The following is a 17878-nucleotide window of genomic DNA, read 5'->3' as shown; positions in this document are numbered from 1 at the left end:
TGGGATAGGGTAACTAAAAATTCTCTCTTGTACCCATGTAACCAACCACTAATGGTACTAGGGTTGTTTCACTTGTCTTTCCTATGTTGACGGGAATCCTGTCTCCCAGACACACCAATTACAGCTGCCCACGTTGCAAACTAATACTACGATTGGCATTTGTGTTGGCCAGTCTCAGTAAGTGATTTCCACAGTCCACACCACATATACTGCCCTTTTTAGCTTTCAGGTGCTCTAAGTCAAAGGGTGGAGGCCCATTGTTTGATCTGGAAGAAACATTGTACTGCTTCTGCCTGTGTCTGTGCTGTGGAGAATGGACTTTAAGCAGCTGTCTCACTCTGGTTCCTACCAGTGCTAAAACCACAAGTGAATGCATCCATACACAGCTAATTAATGGACAGTCATCTTGAAGCCATTTAGGATTCAAAATACTCCCTGGCAGTTGGCTTCCTTTCAGATATTAGGGGGAGAAAATAACTTCCATTCCCCTACAACAAGGTATTGCTAAACAACCGATGGTCTGACTGTCGTCCATTCTGAGCACCCACAAGTCTCATTAAAGTCAATTGGAGCTGCTGGTTCTCAGCCCCTCTGAATAGCAGGCTACAGGAAAGCTGTTCTTGCTGTTGCTGTATGCCGCTAGATGCGTGGATGAAAAGTACTGCATCAGAACTAAACATTATTATTATTTCTGAGATAAGAAAGTGAGAAGCCACCCCTCTCCATTGCTGTAGAATGGCAGTAGATAAACATTCACCAGTTGCCATGAGTTGGTAAGATTTGAGGTTGAAGTATTGCTGTCCCATTGCTTGCAAAAGGTGTACTTTGTGTTCGTGTCTGCTGTGCTTCATCAGATAGGTCTTGGCCCTTTAGGAAGATGCTCAGGTGTCTGGCCAGGCCATATGCACAAGGTCTATGTGAAGGACAGAAAGAAGCAGACAGTAGAGGCACTGGATGACTATCCAGTCCCTTCTTTATTATTCTAGCTGTATCCAATGGCATCTCCAGACCTGAAGGGTTAAAGATTATCTCTTTTCTGCACTGACTGTTCCCTATTCACTGACGGCCTTCTAACCACCTTCTATGTTGAGGGCATCATTCCAAGCTACCAATCAGCAATGTCCCTGAAAACAAAGCAATGTCCCTTCATCTTCATCCTGGCCTCTCTGGGGCAGTATTGGAGGGAAATGAAACATGTTTCCTATTAGGAGAAATAGTACTGTAAAGCAAGAAGCCAAAGTAAATGTACAATAAAGGGACATAGGAGGGTGTCCGAGAGAGACAGTTCTTAGCCCTGTTAGTAGCACCAGGGGATTTCACTTTGCGTTTCTATAGGCCATTTTTGTAGCTGAGACCATACATCCTCCTGGAATTCATGTGTGCTTCACATAGTATACAAATGGAACAAGATCTATCACCAGGAGATCTCAGAGCCAGGGATGAATAGTGCAGACTTCATCCTCTGCCAGTGAAAGGCAGGGTCGTTGGGGTGGGATATGGCTGTTCTTTAATCGTATACCGCAAGGCTTCACAGGAGGAAGAGAAGACAAGTCCCATGTCTAGTGAAAATTTCAAGCGCATTGTGATGGCCTGGAGGTCACCCGGTCACATCTCCTTTTGGTCAGGCATGGCACTGCAGGTGGGCCCTGCCTCAGTTTCCCTTCTCAGGAAGTCAATAAGCCATTTCAGTCAGTCTTAACTCAATAATTCCATCTACAACAAGAATCCCAAATAAACAAATGGTTCTGGTTTCCAGGGTTCCTCTGAAGCTCACATCTGGGCTCTCTTCTTAGTCCCTTCAGGATTACCTCAGCCTCTTCTAATAGGAGCCCCCAGCCCTCCCCCTGGAGCTGGCTTGTAATTTAGCCTGCTGTAGGGCCTGAGCCAGTTTCTCTCTCAGCTGGCCCCTTCATCTCTAATTAGTGCTCAGGTTCAGCAGGCCCATCATCTCCTGCTCGTGTTTGCCCTGCTGTGAGATGTCAGGCAGCTTTTATGCTGGTCCCCTTATCCCAGCTTATCCCCAGTTAGTTAAGGGGAGGGAGGTGCCTTGCCCTACCCTCTCTGCAAGCCTCCTGGCCCCAGGCTCTTAAAGAAACAGTAATGGGATTTTCTCCCAAACACTTCTTACTCCCTGACTTCTTCCTCTCTCCCAATATCTCCCAGGTTCTTGTATATATCATTAGACCTTTAAAACCCTTAAAGGTTCATTCCATGTGGTGGTGTGGGTTGGCCACAAGGTACTACTGCCTTAAGGGGCAGACTACCTCATTACAAGCATGTTGTGGAGACAGAATGCAATCCAACTTGGAACTTAGCCAAGACTCCGGGTTGAACAAATATGTTGTTTATCTCTTAACCATCCTGACGGTTTCTAAGATGGAAGGTAAGAGCTGAGAAACCGAATGTGGTTCATAAACTTTTCTATATTGCTGGTCCCTGTGATATCAGAGCCTCACAAACATGAATGAATTTAGCCTAACATCAACCCCAAGAGGCAGGATAACATGTTCTCAACTGCCCTTTCATCCTTAGGTGTGGTCCCTGGAGGACAAGGGTTCTCAACCTTTTTCTTTTCGAGCCCCCCCCCCTCCCCCCAGCATGCTATAAAAACTCCACGGCCCACCTGTGCCACAACAACAGTTTTCTGCATATAAAAGCCAGGGCCGGCATTAGGGGGTAACAACTTGCATGGGGTCCCATGCCACCGGGCCTCCATGAAGCTGAGTTGCTCAGGGTTCTGCTTTGGCCCCGGGCTTAGGCTTTCTGTCCTGGGCCCCAGCAAGTCTAAAACTGCTTGGCAGACACCCTGAAACTTGCTAGCAGCCCGCTAGGGGGCCCAGACCCCTGGTTGAGAACCACTGCTGTAGGAGGTGCCATGCCAGGGAAGCTAGAACTTCTCTTTGCTCTGAGAGTGGCAGATTTAGTTGCTGTTCATTTACGTTTTCAACAAGGAAAGGGCAGGAATATCCAGGTTTAGAGATCCTGAGTCCCAAGGAGTGGGCTGGATCAAGTGCAGTTCTTACTCCTTTCACTCTTCAGGAGCATGGGGGTCACAGCAAGAGAGCGGCCAGCCTTGGTCTGTCTTACAACAAAAATTATTTGTTAACAGCCATCAGCTGGTTTGGTCTCTTCTCTTCCTGATCACCACTCGATGCCCTGCTGTGATAGACTCCTCCGTCCTCTCAGCCTCCCCTCGCTGTGTCTATAGGTTGTTCCTCCTAAGCTGTACTAAACCTTGCTCTTGTTTTGGGATGGGGAAGATACAGGTGCTTCTTTCCATGCTCCCCCTGCCAATCATCCGAGGGCTGCTGCACAGCCTCTTTGGGCACGTACTGCTGACCCTGACCCTTGTGATGATCTAGAAATCTGCCTGGTTGGGGCTTCTGCCTGAAATCAGGAAGAAAAGGCAACAGATTAATTGGGAATCTCTGAATCCCCAAAAATTCTACTTAATTTAAAAGCGTGATTGGCAATTTATTCCTCCTGTGTCTCCCTTTTATGGAAAGTGATGGTCAGTAAAGATGTGACTACAGCTGTACTTTAATGTGCACATGGCTGATGTGTTTCACAATAGGCTTTTATATCACAGAATCATAGAAATGTGGGGCTGGAAGGGACCTCAAGAACTCACCAATTTCAGCCCCTGAGTTGATGCAGGACCAAGTAAACCTAGACTATCCCTGACAGGTGTTTGTCCAACCTGTTCTTAAAAACCTCCAATGATTGGGATTCCAGAACCTCCCTTGGAAGCCTATTCCAGTGCTTAACTATCCTTATAGCTAGAAAACTTCCCCTAATACCTAACCTAAATCTCTCTTGCTGCAGATTAAGCCCATTACTACTTGTCCTACCTTCAGTGGACATAGAGAACAATTGATTACTGTCCTCTTTATAACAGCCCTTAACATATTTGAAGACTTGTCAGGTCCCCCATCAATCTTCTTTTCTCAAGATTAGACATGCCCAGTTTTTTTAACCTTTCATCACTTTTGTGGCTCTTCTCTGGATTCTCTCCAATTTGTCCCCATCTTTCCTAAAGTTTGATACCCAGAATTGTACACAGTACTCCAGCTGAGGCCTCACCAGTGCTGAGTAGAGCAGCATACAACACTCCTGTTAATATACCCCAGAATAATATTAGCCTTTTTTGCAATTGCTTCAGGTTGTTGACTCATTCAGTTTGTGATCCACTGTGACCCCCAGATTCTTTTCAGCAGTACAATCACCTAGCCAGTTATTCCCCATTTTGTAGTTGCACATTTGCTTTTTCCTTCTTAAGTGCAAAGTGCTTCACTTGTCTTTATTTAATTTAAACTTGTCGATTTCAGACCAATTCTCCAATGTGTCAAAGTTGTTTTGAATTCTAATTCTATCCTCCAAAGTGCTTGCAACCCCTCCTACTTTGGTGTCATCTGCACATTTTATAAACATACTTTCCACTCCATTATTCAAACCATTAACAGAAAATATTGAATAGACCCAGGACTGAGCTCTGCAGGACCCCCACTAGATACACTCTTCTAGTTTGTCAGTGAATCATTGATAACTACTCTTTAAGTATGGTCTTTCAACCAGCTGTGTACCCAAAAGCTTTGCTCCTTAGACATGCTCTGGCATAGGATTCTCTCACCGTGAGTTAACCAGCATGGAATGAAATCTTGAGAGGTCACAGATCAATTGTCTTGATCTGTTTTTCTCAGAACTAACAGGTCCGCATAGTCAGTGGATCTGGGCTGGGAAGCTCTATCGAAAATAGAATCTATACTCATGGCTCAGGTCTCTCCACTGAAAGAATACAATGACACACTGCAGAGTTATTTGCAATATCTCTGCGATGCAGCCCAGACAGCATATAATGTGGAGTAAATGTTGTTTGGTTACAGAAAGAACACTGATAAATGTCTGGTCATTAAGGTCAGACCATGGAAAATGGAAACAAGAAACTGCTCTGAAGTGGGGGGGGGGGGGAGAAAAGAAAAAGCTTAAAATTCAGTACCATGGACAGGAGCACTTGCATTCTGTTATAATGCAGTCTGGGCAAAGAGCTTACTTCAGTGTTACATGCTGAAGCAAAATAATGCACAGGTTATTTTAAGCCTCTTGGCACAAAGAGTTTACAAAAGCACCAAGTGGTTGCCACACACCCACCTGTTTTGAAGTGAGTTGGGGAAAATATTTCAAGTCCTTTACAAGAGCACTCAGCAAAATGGCAGATTTAATCATCTGCACTAACACTGACAGCACTTTTCATCCAAGGGTCACAAGGCACTCTATATAACAACTAATGAAGGGAGCTTCACAATCCAACCCTCCCCCTTATGAGATAGGTAAACTTCATTCATTCTTCCCCCTTTACAGGTGGAGAAACTGAGACGCAGAGTTGCAGAGCATCGGGAACAGAATTGGGAACAGAACCAAGGAATCCTGACATTCAGTAGACTTCTTTAGGTCCTAGAAAACACTCCTGAGGTTTCCACCTCCTAAACCTCAGCGTACTATTGCTTTGGGACTTTTAAAAAATTTTCTTCACCTAAACAACCACCATCAGAACCATTGATGTAACTGATCTAGAGCAACAAGTTTTCAGAGGAGGATTTCACAGCTAGTAGTATAGCCCTGCAAGGCAGAAATTCTGAGCTCTGGCCCTTCTCCCACTCTTGAAATTTATATGAGAGAGTTGTTGCTCTTCTATATCAAGGCAGCTTAGTGCCTGTGTGGTTCTGGGTTTATTCCTTTTATTCTTGAAAAGTGTTATTTACCTCAGCAAAACCCATCGTTGCTTAAAATATATATTAATTTTTTTGCACTTTTCTACTCGATTGTCAGGCATATCCCATGTTGTTTTGTAGCTCCCCAGACAGGTGGAGACAGAGCAGTTAGGCACTGATGAGTTCTGTCTGGTAAGATGGCTGTTGATTGACTGATTAGCTTCTCTGTATGGCAAGTGTTTCTCTCTGCTCCATCATTAAAGATGCATCATAACCCCTTCCAGGAGCTTCTTTTTGAAAGAAGGAGCAATTTTGAGTGCTTCACAGTAGGGAGGCTCTCGTTAACATGGGCGGCATTTAGAGAGGTGAAGTATATTCAGAAGCCTGGTATCAGAAGCTGCCGAACAGCCAATGACACAACCTGGAAAGATTGGTGTGTACATATTTGTTACTTTTAAAAATCCCAATTCTGTTAACCACCCTCTAGTTTATTAATCAGATTTTTCACATACACACCCCTATTTATTAGAGGTCCCCAGAACCCCTTCCCAAATGTATGTTAATTAATCCTTGAACACATCTGGGAAGCAGGTGAGTATTACCTTAATTTTGCATATGGAGGAAAGGAGGCCCAGAGAGGTGAAGTGTTGTACTGACAAGGTCTCACAGTGAGAGATCCTGACCAAACTGGTATTGGAACCCTGGATTCCTGGTGCTCGGTCACCTCATCTCACCACTAAACCATGCTCTTCTTCCACAGCTATAGAAATAGAGCCCAGAAGTCCTGACCCAGTCCTCTGTCATAACTACTCACTGATGCTGCTTCCTTTCACTTATAATCCATTCCCCATCACTACTGATTTGATTAGCAAGATCTTTGTGTAAGAGCTTGCCTACATGGGAAAGTTCTATCAGCAGTAGTTGTTTTATTGTAGCCATGTTGGTCTCAGGATATTAGCGAGGCAAGGTGGGTGAGGTGATTTTATTGGACCAACTTCTGTTGGTGAGAGAGACACAAGTTTGTCCAAAAAAAAAAAAAGATATTACCTTGCCTAACTTGTCTCTCTAACATCAGTATAAGGGAAGATGTGAATGTAAACCAATATAGTTATACTTTGGTGTAACTCCACATGTGGACACTTATTATTTCAGCATAAGAGGATCTTTTTTTAGTTTGTTTATGTTTCTTTGGAAGGGATTTAAGCTAAACCAAAAAAAGTCACTCTTACTCCAGAATAAGAGTGTCTACTTGGGGAGTCATATTCGTATAGCTAGATTGGTTTAACTAGATTTGGTATAGTTATATTGGTATAACAGTTAAAGATTTCCCATGTAGACAAGCCCTAAAATAATCATTCCCCTGTGCAGCCAGCCAGCACTCTCTCCTTGATCCTTGCCACAATTTAGTGATGCCACATTAGCTTTTGTGGTGATGGATTATGGTGCCACAGACATTGATTGTGCTATTGCTATGCTCGGAGAGTGGTGAAGCACTGGAATGGGTTACCTAGGGAGGTGATGGAATCTCCTTCCTTAGAGGTTTTTAAGGTCAGGCTTGACATAGCCCTGGCTGGGATGATTTAGTTGGGAATTGGACCTGCTTTGAGCAGGGGGTTGGACTAGATGACCTCCTGAGGTCCCTTCCAACCCTGATATTCTATGATTCTATGTGAATTGGGTAGGCGGAAAGGGACCAGGAAGGGAGAGGCTGCTGTCCACATACCAACATCTTGGCAAGCAGCAGTGGTGGGGAAAGGGAATGCAGGAAACATACTAGCTGGCTGGGGTTATGCTGGAGTCTTCTGTTGTTAAGAAGCTTGCCTTTGCATGGAGGGGTATGACACAGACAGCTTTATGTGATCACTAAGTCTTTGTGAAAGGCATCAGGATCAATCTGTTCAGGACACTGCAGTTTAGCTCTGACTGACACTTGCCCAGCTGAGTTCTGGTTGTAATTGTCCCCTTGACTTAATCCTTGGAGATTCTTGCTGAGACGCCTGCGTGGCTAGACAAAACTTCATTAATTAGAACCATTTGGAAGCCTTTCATTTTACCTTGAACGGTGATATAAAATATAGCAATCAGAGACCATATGGGTCTTTTGGCTCTTTTTCTGTTCCCCAATAGCCCAATAATTTCCCAGAGGTGATTCTGACTTTTCCCTTACAAGGGACCCATGCTGAGAGGCATCATAGCATCATTTAATCAGCTACATACTAGACACTTGTACTGTTTTGTTACCATGCACGTTCTTGATTCAAAGAGTATGGAGGTTCAGCCTTTCATAGTAGTCTTTCTAGGGATCCCGTCACTGGGTTCTTTCCCCAGGGTGCCCCCTGGACCAGACCCCATCACTCACTTAGGGTTCTGCTTTGTGGTGTCTAGGTGTTCTACCACACTGGTCCACTCATAAGAGGCTGAGTCCTCCGGCTGAGCCACGGATAGTCCGCCCCTTCCAGAGATCCTTAGAATAAACACAAACAAATTGTCCCCCAAGTGTGGTAAAGCTCTCTTCCTTCAAAGTGCTTCTGTTGAGTTGTGGCCCCTGCTAGGCTCACTGGCTACTTGTACTTTCATCCAGTCCTTATTCTAAGAGCTGAGGACTGGAGGCCTGTTCCCACTGTTTCGCCATCAACTGTGCTGTGGTTCTCCCTTGTAAGCGCCTGTTTCCAAATTTGACATCTCATGCAGGTGTGGCAGGGTGGGGACACCTCAGCCCACATTAGCTCATTAACCCTGTGTTTCCCACTGTGGGGGTTATATACCCCATCAGAGATCCATATGTCATTCTGTATGGTGGGAATCTATTCTTTATAGGGATCCATACATCATTCTGTATGGCTGTGATGCACATGTCATTCTGCACGTTGGGGATCTAAGCATCATCACATTAGGGATCTGATGTCTATAGGGGCCTATCTTTCATTCTGTTTGGAGGATATGCTCCCTCTCTCTAGAGATCCACATGTCATTATGTGTAGTGTGACTCCACTCTCTGTAGGGATCTACACGTCATAATGATGTAGAGCCACTCTATAGGGATGTATGTATCATTCTGTATCATTGGAGAAGGGGATAGGAGGAAGAGACAGTTCAGATGATCTTAATGGTGGCTTTCTGGGCAATTCCAGATCAGAGTTGATCAGCTCCTAAGAATGTTCCATCAAGTTGCCCTCAATCAGAGGAATGTTGGCTGTAGTGTAGTATCTCGAGGTTGTATTGGTAGTGGTGTGAGATCCCTGGGCTCTGCGCGTTGTGGGAAGGCCATCCCAATCCTCAGGGTATAAAATAACACAAGGAATGACTGGATGGGCTTCCTGCTGTGAAATAACCTCTTTAACATCCACTTTCCTCCTTGAGCACCACCCTTTGACACAACCAAAGCTCTTGTAGCCTTGCCCAAGAGTGTTCAGTGCAAAATCTCAGCCCCTTTAGAAATTCTGTTAATGTTGTAGATTTTGCTCTCCCCTTGAGCTGCACTGGTGCAGTGCCAGCCAATTTGCAGGGTTGGGGGGTGGGGAAGCAGACCTGCTAGCTGTAGCCGTTGCTTATTTACAGTGTATTTTTATCTCCCTTTCAATCTTTTCTCTTTTTTATTTAAATATTTGATGTCAGTTCGTTTATTTTTATGACAAATGATTTTTTCATTCCAAAAACAGTAAGTGCTAGAGATGCCAGCATCACTGGGGCATCTGTTTCCTACTTTTAATTAGTCCCTTTTCCTACTCGCTTGCATCCCAAACACAGACATGCATGACTTTTTTCTTTTAATCTACCTGTGGCACCATCCACTAAAGTGTGCCAGTCCTTCTGCATTCTGGGTGCTATGCTGAGACACACACCTCCTAGGGGGACTTCACTACCAGAGGCAGCTAACAAGGAAAGGCTCTGGTGCTTGGATATGGTTTACTTCCGGGTGCCAGGCCCAGGAATAAGCATAATTTGCCCCAGGGACAGGTTGAAGCCTTCCCTCTCAGTTGTCAAGTGTTCATCATGTAGATTAAACCTGGTTCTTGGTGCCAAACAAATATCCAGTGCCAGGGTTGCCACATCACTTATCCAGCCCTTTCTTTGCTCTCCCTGGCCTCTGTGAAATGGCATGGTTCCATTTTTCCTCAACAATTTTTTTTGTAAGGGGTGGGAAAATGTTGACAGTTTCTTGAGGAATTAGGACCAGATCTGCAAGGGGCCGGGCACCCTCAACTCCTATTGACTTCACACAATGTCGTCTCTTAGTGATTTCAAAGTGAATTGAGCATGCTTAGCATCTCACAGGACTGGTCAGTTAATGTCCTTTCTTCTGGATTTGGTGTGGGAACTCTGATCTTAATGTGACTTTCTGGGCAATTCCAGCTCAGAGTTGGTCAGCTCCTAAGAATATTTCATCAAGTTGCCCTCAGTCAGAGGAATGTTGGCTGCAGTGTAGTATCTCAAGGTTGTATTGGTGGTGGCGTGAGATCCCTGAACTCTGCAAGTTGTGTGAAGGCCATCCCAATCCTCAGGGTATAAAATAACATTTTATTGGCCATTTCACAGAGGCCAGAACTCTCTGGACCCTCTCACATAGAAGCATAATGGAGAGCTGCATGGATGGCAGTCTTCTCACACCAGTAACAGATGGCAAAATGAGTCAGCACAGGCCTGCAGCCAGTTTGGTACAGGAATTTCACATTGCTGTACAAGGAGCAGAAGGGTGTAGGCCTCCACCAAAGAGAGGAAGTACTCAGGGTGGTGCAGTGAGTTATAACTAAGTGGGAAGGATTAAACTGAGCAGGGGCATATTTTGACTTAATATCCATGAACTTACCCTACGGGTGAGATCTAGGAGGATATGGAATAGTATTGCAAGGGAAGGAGGGTGGAAGCCCCATCATTTGGGACATTTAAAATGAGACTGTAGATGGCACTAGAGCAGAGGTTCTCAAACTGTGGTACATGGACCACCAGTGGTCTGCGAGCTCCATTCAGGTGGTCTGCGGATAGTTCCTTCTAAGGTGCGCACCTGAGCGCTGCACACGAGAGAATGAAGGGCCACCCACCTAATTAGTGGAGCTGCACAGGCATGGCTCTTCTAATTAGGGGCCTGGACCCTATAGAAAATGCACACGTAAGGTGAGGTGGCGGCCTTGGGGGAAATAGGGAGTAGGTGGGAGGGGGCAGTGGGGTGAGAAGAGGGGGTGGGGGGGATTTGGCATGTGCAGAGCTTCGGCGGCCAGAGAAAGAGGTGACTTTCCCTAGCTCTAGGTCTGCGGATGCTGGGGAGAGACCCCCCCTTCCTTCGCAGCCCCAACTCGGGGGCTGCCACAGCAGGTGAGACCCCCCCTCCTTCCCAGTCCCAGCTTGGGGGCTCCTGCGGTGGGGGAGAGAGAGAAAGACCTTCCTCCTTCCCAGCTCCAGCTCCAGCTCAGGGGCTGCTGTGGTGGGGGAGAGAGGGAGAGACCCCACTCCTTCCCAACCCCAGCTCAGGGGCTGCTGTGGCAGGAGAGAGAGGGAGAGACCCCCCCCGCCTTCCCAACCCCAGCTATATGAATTGTGTTCTTTTATTTGTAGAACAAAAAAACATGAATTATTAGAAAGTTTTTTTATATAGCACTTTTATCCAAAATGCTTTACAATAATTAGCTAACGATACAAACAATGTTTGGAAAGATCATTAAGTGGTCCACTTAGACCTTCAGCAATTTTCAAGTGGTCCGCAAAAAAACAAGTTTGAGAACCACTGCACTAGAGAATAGACTGAAGGGAATAACCCTGCGTTGGCCATGAGGGAGATGGGCAAGATGTGACCTAATTGATTTTTCCCATCTCAAATTACTATGAGGGTCTGATCCTTTGAAGTGCTGAGCATCCTTGATACCTATTGAACTCACTGAGAGGTAAGGGCACTGAGCCCTTTGAAAGTGATTCTATATATCGTTTCCATACACTTACAAACTTTCCTTTCTCTGAAATCTTCACGTTGTCTGAATGTTTAAGTGTACCACATGCCTTGCTCCCCTCACTCCCTGCTTTACAAAGGCTGCATTAATTCTGTCCATGGATGCTTAGGAGATGCTATGGAAATGTATCTCTCGCCTTTAGCGACAGTGTTGGTCGGCCAATCAGATTGTTCTCCCAGCCCAACGTTCTGAGACCCATGGAGCTTGTGTTTGCTGGACTGTTCCATTTGTGGGAGGGAGGGGAACACATGTTCCATATTAATCTTCATTTCAATGAAGTTGTTTTAGTTCATGCTTTATTACAGCACTTTGTAATGATGCATTTGTAACGGTAGCCCCTGGGGCAGCAATTGCATGTGGCAGGCTGAGTGCTTAAACTGCTCCTGAGACTGATTCTAGTCATACAGAATGAGGTACTCCCAGGCGCACCATCTGAATTTATAATACCAATTTATATGGTGCCCTGAAGCAAACTTTGTATTTGGTCTGGATGCAAGGGCCCAGCTGGAGATGGGGAACTGCCCTCCCTTTCTGCTCTCCTCTCCCTGACTATTTATTTAGATTTCCAACATGCCTGCCTTAACATCTAGCACAGCACAGAGAATATAAAAACACACCTTGGCTGACTACAGCATGCATCAATAAAGTGTCACCAATACAATTTGCATCTTAACAAGACTGAGCTCTTGGAAAACCCTTCTCATCTGCCAACATGGTCTCCATCATTAGCATGATCATAACCTTTCACTATTCTACCCCCACTCCAGGAAAATCCTGGCAGAGCAGATGAATTTTAAAGTGTGTCACCAAATCCACAGAAGGGTGGGTGATCTGGGAGTTCCAGATCACCCTGGTCCTAACCCCTCCTATTTATAGCATAAGTGAGTTTGTCAGCCCAGGCTCCTTGGATGATCACTATAGTTGTGTCACTTGACAAGCGAGGTGGGTGTCTCATTAGATGGGATCTAGACCACTTAGAGCCAGATTTTCAATGGTAGATATGCACCTAAAGTTGCAAATAGGTGCCTAATGGGATTTTTAAAAGTGCATAAGCAGGCTAGGTGCCTAACTCTCATTATCTTTGAAAATCTGTCCCTTAGTACTTTAAAGGTCAGAATCAATGACTTAAACTTCACCTGGAAATCAGCTAGTGGTCAGTGCAGATTGTGGAGCACAGGGTAAAGGACCGTCTGCACAAAACACTGCTTAATAAATGGGAAACTATGTCCTGTACTTTCCATCTGGTTAATGCTGTAGCCTGTGCCAAACACCTTCCAATAACCCAATCACAAGAGTAAAAGAGGATTCTTCTTTATAACAATGAGAAGGACATTTTTGTCCTCTTCCCTACTTTGAGTTCGGATAGATAGATTGGGGTTTCTCATCTATCTATCTCATCACTGCCTGTGGTCTTTTAGTATGAACACAGCTGTGGTTCTGGACTACCATACTTAAAAGGGGTTTATTCAGACTGGCTGTGACTGAGAAAACTCCCACCCATGGACAGAGGTACCTTTAGTGTCACTGGCATATGAAGGGTGAAAATAATGAATGGTTTCATTTTGTTTTCCTTTCCTTAACCTGAATGTATGATCTTAAAATGGGACAGTCCAACCATTTGAATACTGAACAGTCCAACAAACTGAATAGGGTTTGTTTCCTAGCATGAGGGGTCTGCTATAGACAAACTGTGATTATTTAAAGAGGTGCCAATGCCCCATGGCAAACTGTAAGGAACACCCTATTGAGAAAAAAACACTGCTAGGGTTGTTTAACACTAGTGGCTGTACATCGGAGCCACACTCAGCCATCAGATGAACAGGTTGAAGGGTGTTAGAGTTGCTGTGGTGACAGCTTGTCCCTGACAAGAAGTGGAAAGAGTGTCTCATCTTGTCCTTCACTGACACCCTTCCTCCTGTTGCCATTGCAGGGCTTAGGAGGGATTCCTCCTTGTGTGGAAGATGAGTGAGTCTGAACTGAGGACTTTAGATTGGGTACAAAGTGGTGGATACTGGAGAACTTACCAACAATACAAACAAAGATGCCAATCAGCTTGTATATCCCATCCTGTCTGTAAGAAGCATAGCCTAGAGGTTAGAGCAGGGGATTGATAGCTAGGATTCTTGAGTTCTGTTCCTAGCTGTACCACTCACTTGATGTGTGACCTTGGGCAAATCACTTAACCTCTGTGGCTTGGTTTCCCCATGAGTTAAAGGGGGATCATGCTACTGCCCTGCTTTTCAGGGAGGTTGTGAGGCTACATTCAGCCAAGTTTCTGAGCTGTTTTGAACTCCTCAGCTGAACAGGGCTTGTGCCTGGGTGCACCAGCCTTGTGCTCTGGCTGTTCCTTAGAAAGAGACTTTCCTTTAACATGTGCTAGATCCACCATTCTTAAACACAGGCCCTTCCAGCTTTCACATGTTTTTCATGCTCTTTTTCTTCTTTGTAGTCAAAAAAGGAGTTCCTTCCCTCAGCCTTGCTTCCTGTCTTCTGTTCTTCCTTGAGCCTGCTGACTTTTTGACATCACATTTGTTTCCATGGCAGCACACTATGATGTCATCTGTGTAGGATCATGACTCTGCTGCAGGATTCAGCAAGAGGAGAAGGTAACATTCACATGGAAGGGGCTGTGTGCAGAACAGATTTTGCTCTTATAGAACTAGGGCAGGTGTCCTGCTTGTAGCCCAGCAAGTGGGGATTAACTCTCTGCTCAGCTGTCCAATGAGTGGACAAGGTGGCATAGCAAAGCAGTGGTGGGGATTGAAGGTCCAATCAGAGGAAAGCCATGGAACTCTTTGGACCCCTGGTAATCAGAAAAGAGAGTGAGAGCTCTGAGGAGGGAGAGATCCACCCCAAGTTAGAACTGAAACTAGGCTCGTTCTGTTTATATAGAACCTTTGGGGGTTTGAATCTGGTGGGCCTCTCAAGAATCAAACTTTGGGGAGAGAAAACTTAATGGCTAAAAAGCTTATATTTTATAACTGGCCTGTTCCGCCAGTGTACAGAGCTGTACAAGTGCTAAGCGCTGTTCTTTCCTTCTCCTCAGACTGAAGGGTAATTGAATTACATCAGGACCATTGCTACTTTCAGTGTTTTCTGCTGCTTCCCCTACCCATCTGACATGATCATACAGACACACAGGATGGTATTATCAGGTGAGGAGCAAACATCAGGAACTAGCAAATCTCCAAAGATCTCATTTCCAAGACAACAAACATCCTTAGTAACAAAGCAGGATCGAGAGTTAAGTAGCGCATGTGGGGGTGACAGTTAACTCGAGCACCTGGGCATAGTCCTACTGGATTTTCCAGTAGGCATCAGTGGCTTCTCAAGAATGGTCCTGTTTGACTGGCTGGGTGCCCTTCAGTGTGCTGGAGTCTCAGGGCAAGAGCCTGAGTTCTGGAGGAAAACAAAATGAACAAGTGTTGAAGTAAAAACAACATCCAGTCCATGTGCGAGCAGCTACTGTTGGGAGCATCTCCTTCCAGTGAGGCTCTGTTTAAGCCTCTCTGGGTAAGTAATGCAGTTTGAGAGTGATACTATCCATCTAAAAGTGGAACCACCCAGGACAAGCCATCCCAGATACTGCAGATTCACTCTCTGGATTTGGTCCTTCTCAGCTTCAGCCATTCCATTTGCTGCTATGAATCTGTTGCACTGTACAAGCAAAGCAGGACTGATTCTGGTTAATTTTTATAGGGGAGCTCTAGGGAGCCCTTTGGAAGTGATTGAAGGTAGATCCCTTTTTCCTCTGAGCCAGTGCCACAGTGTGGTGCCGGGGGATGCTAGGCTGCTGGGAGTGGCATGGTGACTCTGTAGAGATTGGGTTTCCTTCTGAGTCAGTGCTAGGGGGCAATGTGTGTCTTTGGGTGAGATGAGAAACTATGTCTTCCACATGGCAGCGGAGAGCACTAGGCCTTAGTGATGGCCTTCAAATATCTTTTCTTAAATTGCAAACTGTAAAACATGTGCATTTACAACCTACATGTCACAATCACACTTACTCATATAAACATACACACACACAATATGCCCTCACACATACTGACATCAGTCTTATAGTTTCTAAGTCACTCATGTATATGCTGTCTTGCACACCACTAATGCTTATATACTCTTACACATTCATTCTCTTAGGCATGCAAGTTGTCTCACTCTCACATGCTCACACTCATCCACTCAAGCTCCCATGTCAGACTTATAGACCTACATTCTCACATTCACACTCTCTCTTGCACACAGACACATATTTATGCATTTGCTGTCCCACACTCTCACACCCCTACCCCAAAATGTTGCATTATAAAATAGCGTCATTCACACGATGTAAGGTGTCTATATAGCTATTAAGCAAATGCACTTCAGCACACTTGGAGGAGGTGGAAATGGATTGCAAATCAGGAGTTGAGATACAATCCTGTGACTTGGCAAGAATAATTTCTGCGCTTGGACCTCCTGCTGAAGTGAAAAATGACGTTTACAGGAGAAAGGCTTAGAACTAATCCCCTGAAATGATGGTAATGTGAATTCTTTCCAGGCTCTGCTAAGATTGCTCTTTCCCTGACTCTGTTATTCCTTATTATTGTAATGAGTTCTACTCTCCAACGTGAGATAAGGTCACCATCCAGATAAGATCAGATCTGTTTGGCACAACTGAGAGGATTTGATCACAGTTGGGACTGCGGCTTCTAAGTTCACCTTGGATGCAGAAAAGACACTAAAAGTGCTAAGCTAACTAATATATATATATATATATATATAAGAGCAAGCGTGATAAATTCCGCTGTTACCTTTGTTACACAGCCTTCTCTGCCATGGTCTCAGTGGCAACTTTCCCTTGGACCCCATCTCCATTAAACTCAGGGTAATGACCCTGTCACACAGACATTTGACTTCAGTGTCAATCTTATGTCAAAGAATCAATGGATGCCATTCAGAGAACCTAAGGGAAAAGCCCTAACATATGGTAGGGGACAATCCTGCATTGTGACCCCATAAGGGATTAGGTGGGACATGACAGATCTTCTCCATCCCTTGTTTTACATGACTACGATGTATTCAATTATTTTCTAAAGTCAGTTTCGTGGTGGTGAAAGATAACAGATCTGGAGTCTCATGCTCTCTGTCCCGAGAACAGGTATAGCACAGTGACAGGCAAACTTCCTATATCCCTTCTAAGCAACACAATAGCAAACGTGACTCATCCCTGCCCTGAAGGAACCAGCACCTGGTTAGAGGGAAGGTTTCTCTCCGTGGCACAGACAATCCTGGCTGCTTTGTTTAGACAGCTAACAAAGGGCACAGTGACAATGCAGACCATTCATTACTGAAAATTAGACTAAGGCCCCCAAATCATTTCACCCAAGCCACCTAACGGCCAGCAGAGAAAACAATGTAGTCACTGCCAGTTGGAACTGGCTTGGAACTAGTGCCTAGAAATGACAGGCTCTGTAGCTCATTCCCTGGTCCAGCCACTGCCTCCCGCCTTGGGTCAGAGTGGAACCCATTCCCTGATCCTAGGGCTTCTATGTATTAGGTATGGGGTGTGGATCTCACACATTTCCTACCCCCATTCCTGCAGCCCTGCTGGACTCTGACATCCCTACTAAAGCTGCAGGAGTGGAGCTGAGCCCGCACTGCAGTGATTCCTCTGGGCCACCGGGGATTGCTGTGGTACAGTCTCCCTTCCCCTGGTCTCGGTGCTCCCGCTGCTGGCTGAGCTGCCAGGCATCCTGGGGCTCGCACTGGCAGAGGGGAGGCTGAGTGCACCAGGGCTGTGCGGGAAGGTGGGTGAGAGGCTGCAGAGAAGTTGCTGTACTAGGCCCCCCCCATCTTGCCCCGCCCTCCAGCCTGCCTCAGGGCCTCCTGCCCCCAACAAGCAGCCGTGACTCCCAGGTTTGCAGGGGCTTCCTAGGGTTGCCAGGTGTCTGGTTTTCAACTGGAATGCCCGGTCGAAAAGGGACACTGGTGGCTCGGGTCAGCACCCCTGACCAGGCCTTTCAAAGTCCGGTTGGCAGGCTCCCTGCCTGTCCTGGCTCCACCTGGCTTCTGGAAGCAGTGGCATGGCCCTGCTCCAACTCTTGTGCGGGAACTGCGGCCAGTGGGAGGTGCGGGGTGGCACTTGGGGTGGGGGACAGTGTGCAGAGCCCCCTGGCTGCCCCTACGCGTAGGAGCAAGAGGGGGGACGTGCTGCTGCTTCTGGGAGCTGCTTGAGGTGAGTGTTGCCCGGAG

The 17878-nt window shown here is 45.8% G+C and overlaps 1 protein-coding gene across 42 annotated transcripts in view; it reads left to right on the top strand.

Moving 5' to 3' along the window:
- The window catches only part of NRXN3 (neurexin 3), a 1517918-nt gene that overhangs the window by 31464 nt on the left and 1468576 nt on the right, over positions 1 to 17878 (top strand). For 41 of the 42 annotated variants that reach the window (XM_045016752.1, XM_045016791.1, XM_045016790.1 and 38 more), the window contains 2 exons: positions 14097 to 14253; positions 14694 to 14802. The gene's annotated coding sequence lies outside the window, so the exon portion shown is untranslated. Of the gene's footprint in view, positions 1 to 14096; positions 14254 to 14363; positions 14382 to 14693; positions 14803 to 17878 lie in introns of those variants that run through there. The other variant, XM_045016754.1, reaches the window with a different exon arrangement.

Source organism: Mauremys mutica, chromosome 4 (genome assembly GCF_020497125.1).
Source record: "Mauremys mutica isolate MM-2020 ecotype Southern chromosome 4, ASM2049712v1, whole genome shotgun sequence".
Lineage (NCBI taxonomy): Eukaryota > Metazoa > Chordata > Testudines > Geoemydidae > Mauremys > Mauremys mutica.
This window is presented reverse-complemented; position numbering and strand designations above follow the sequence as displayed.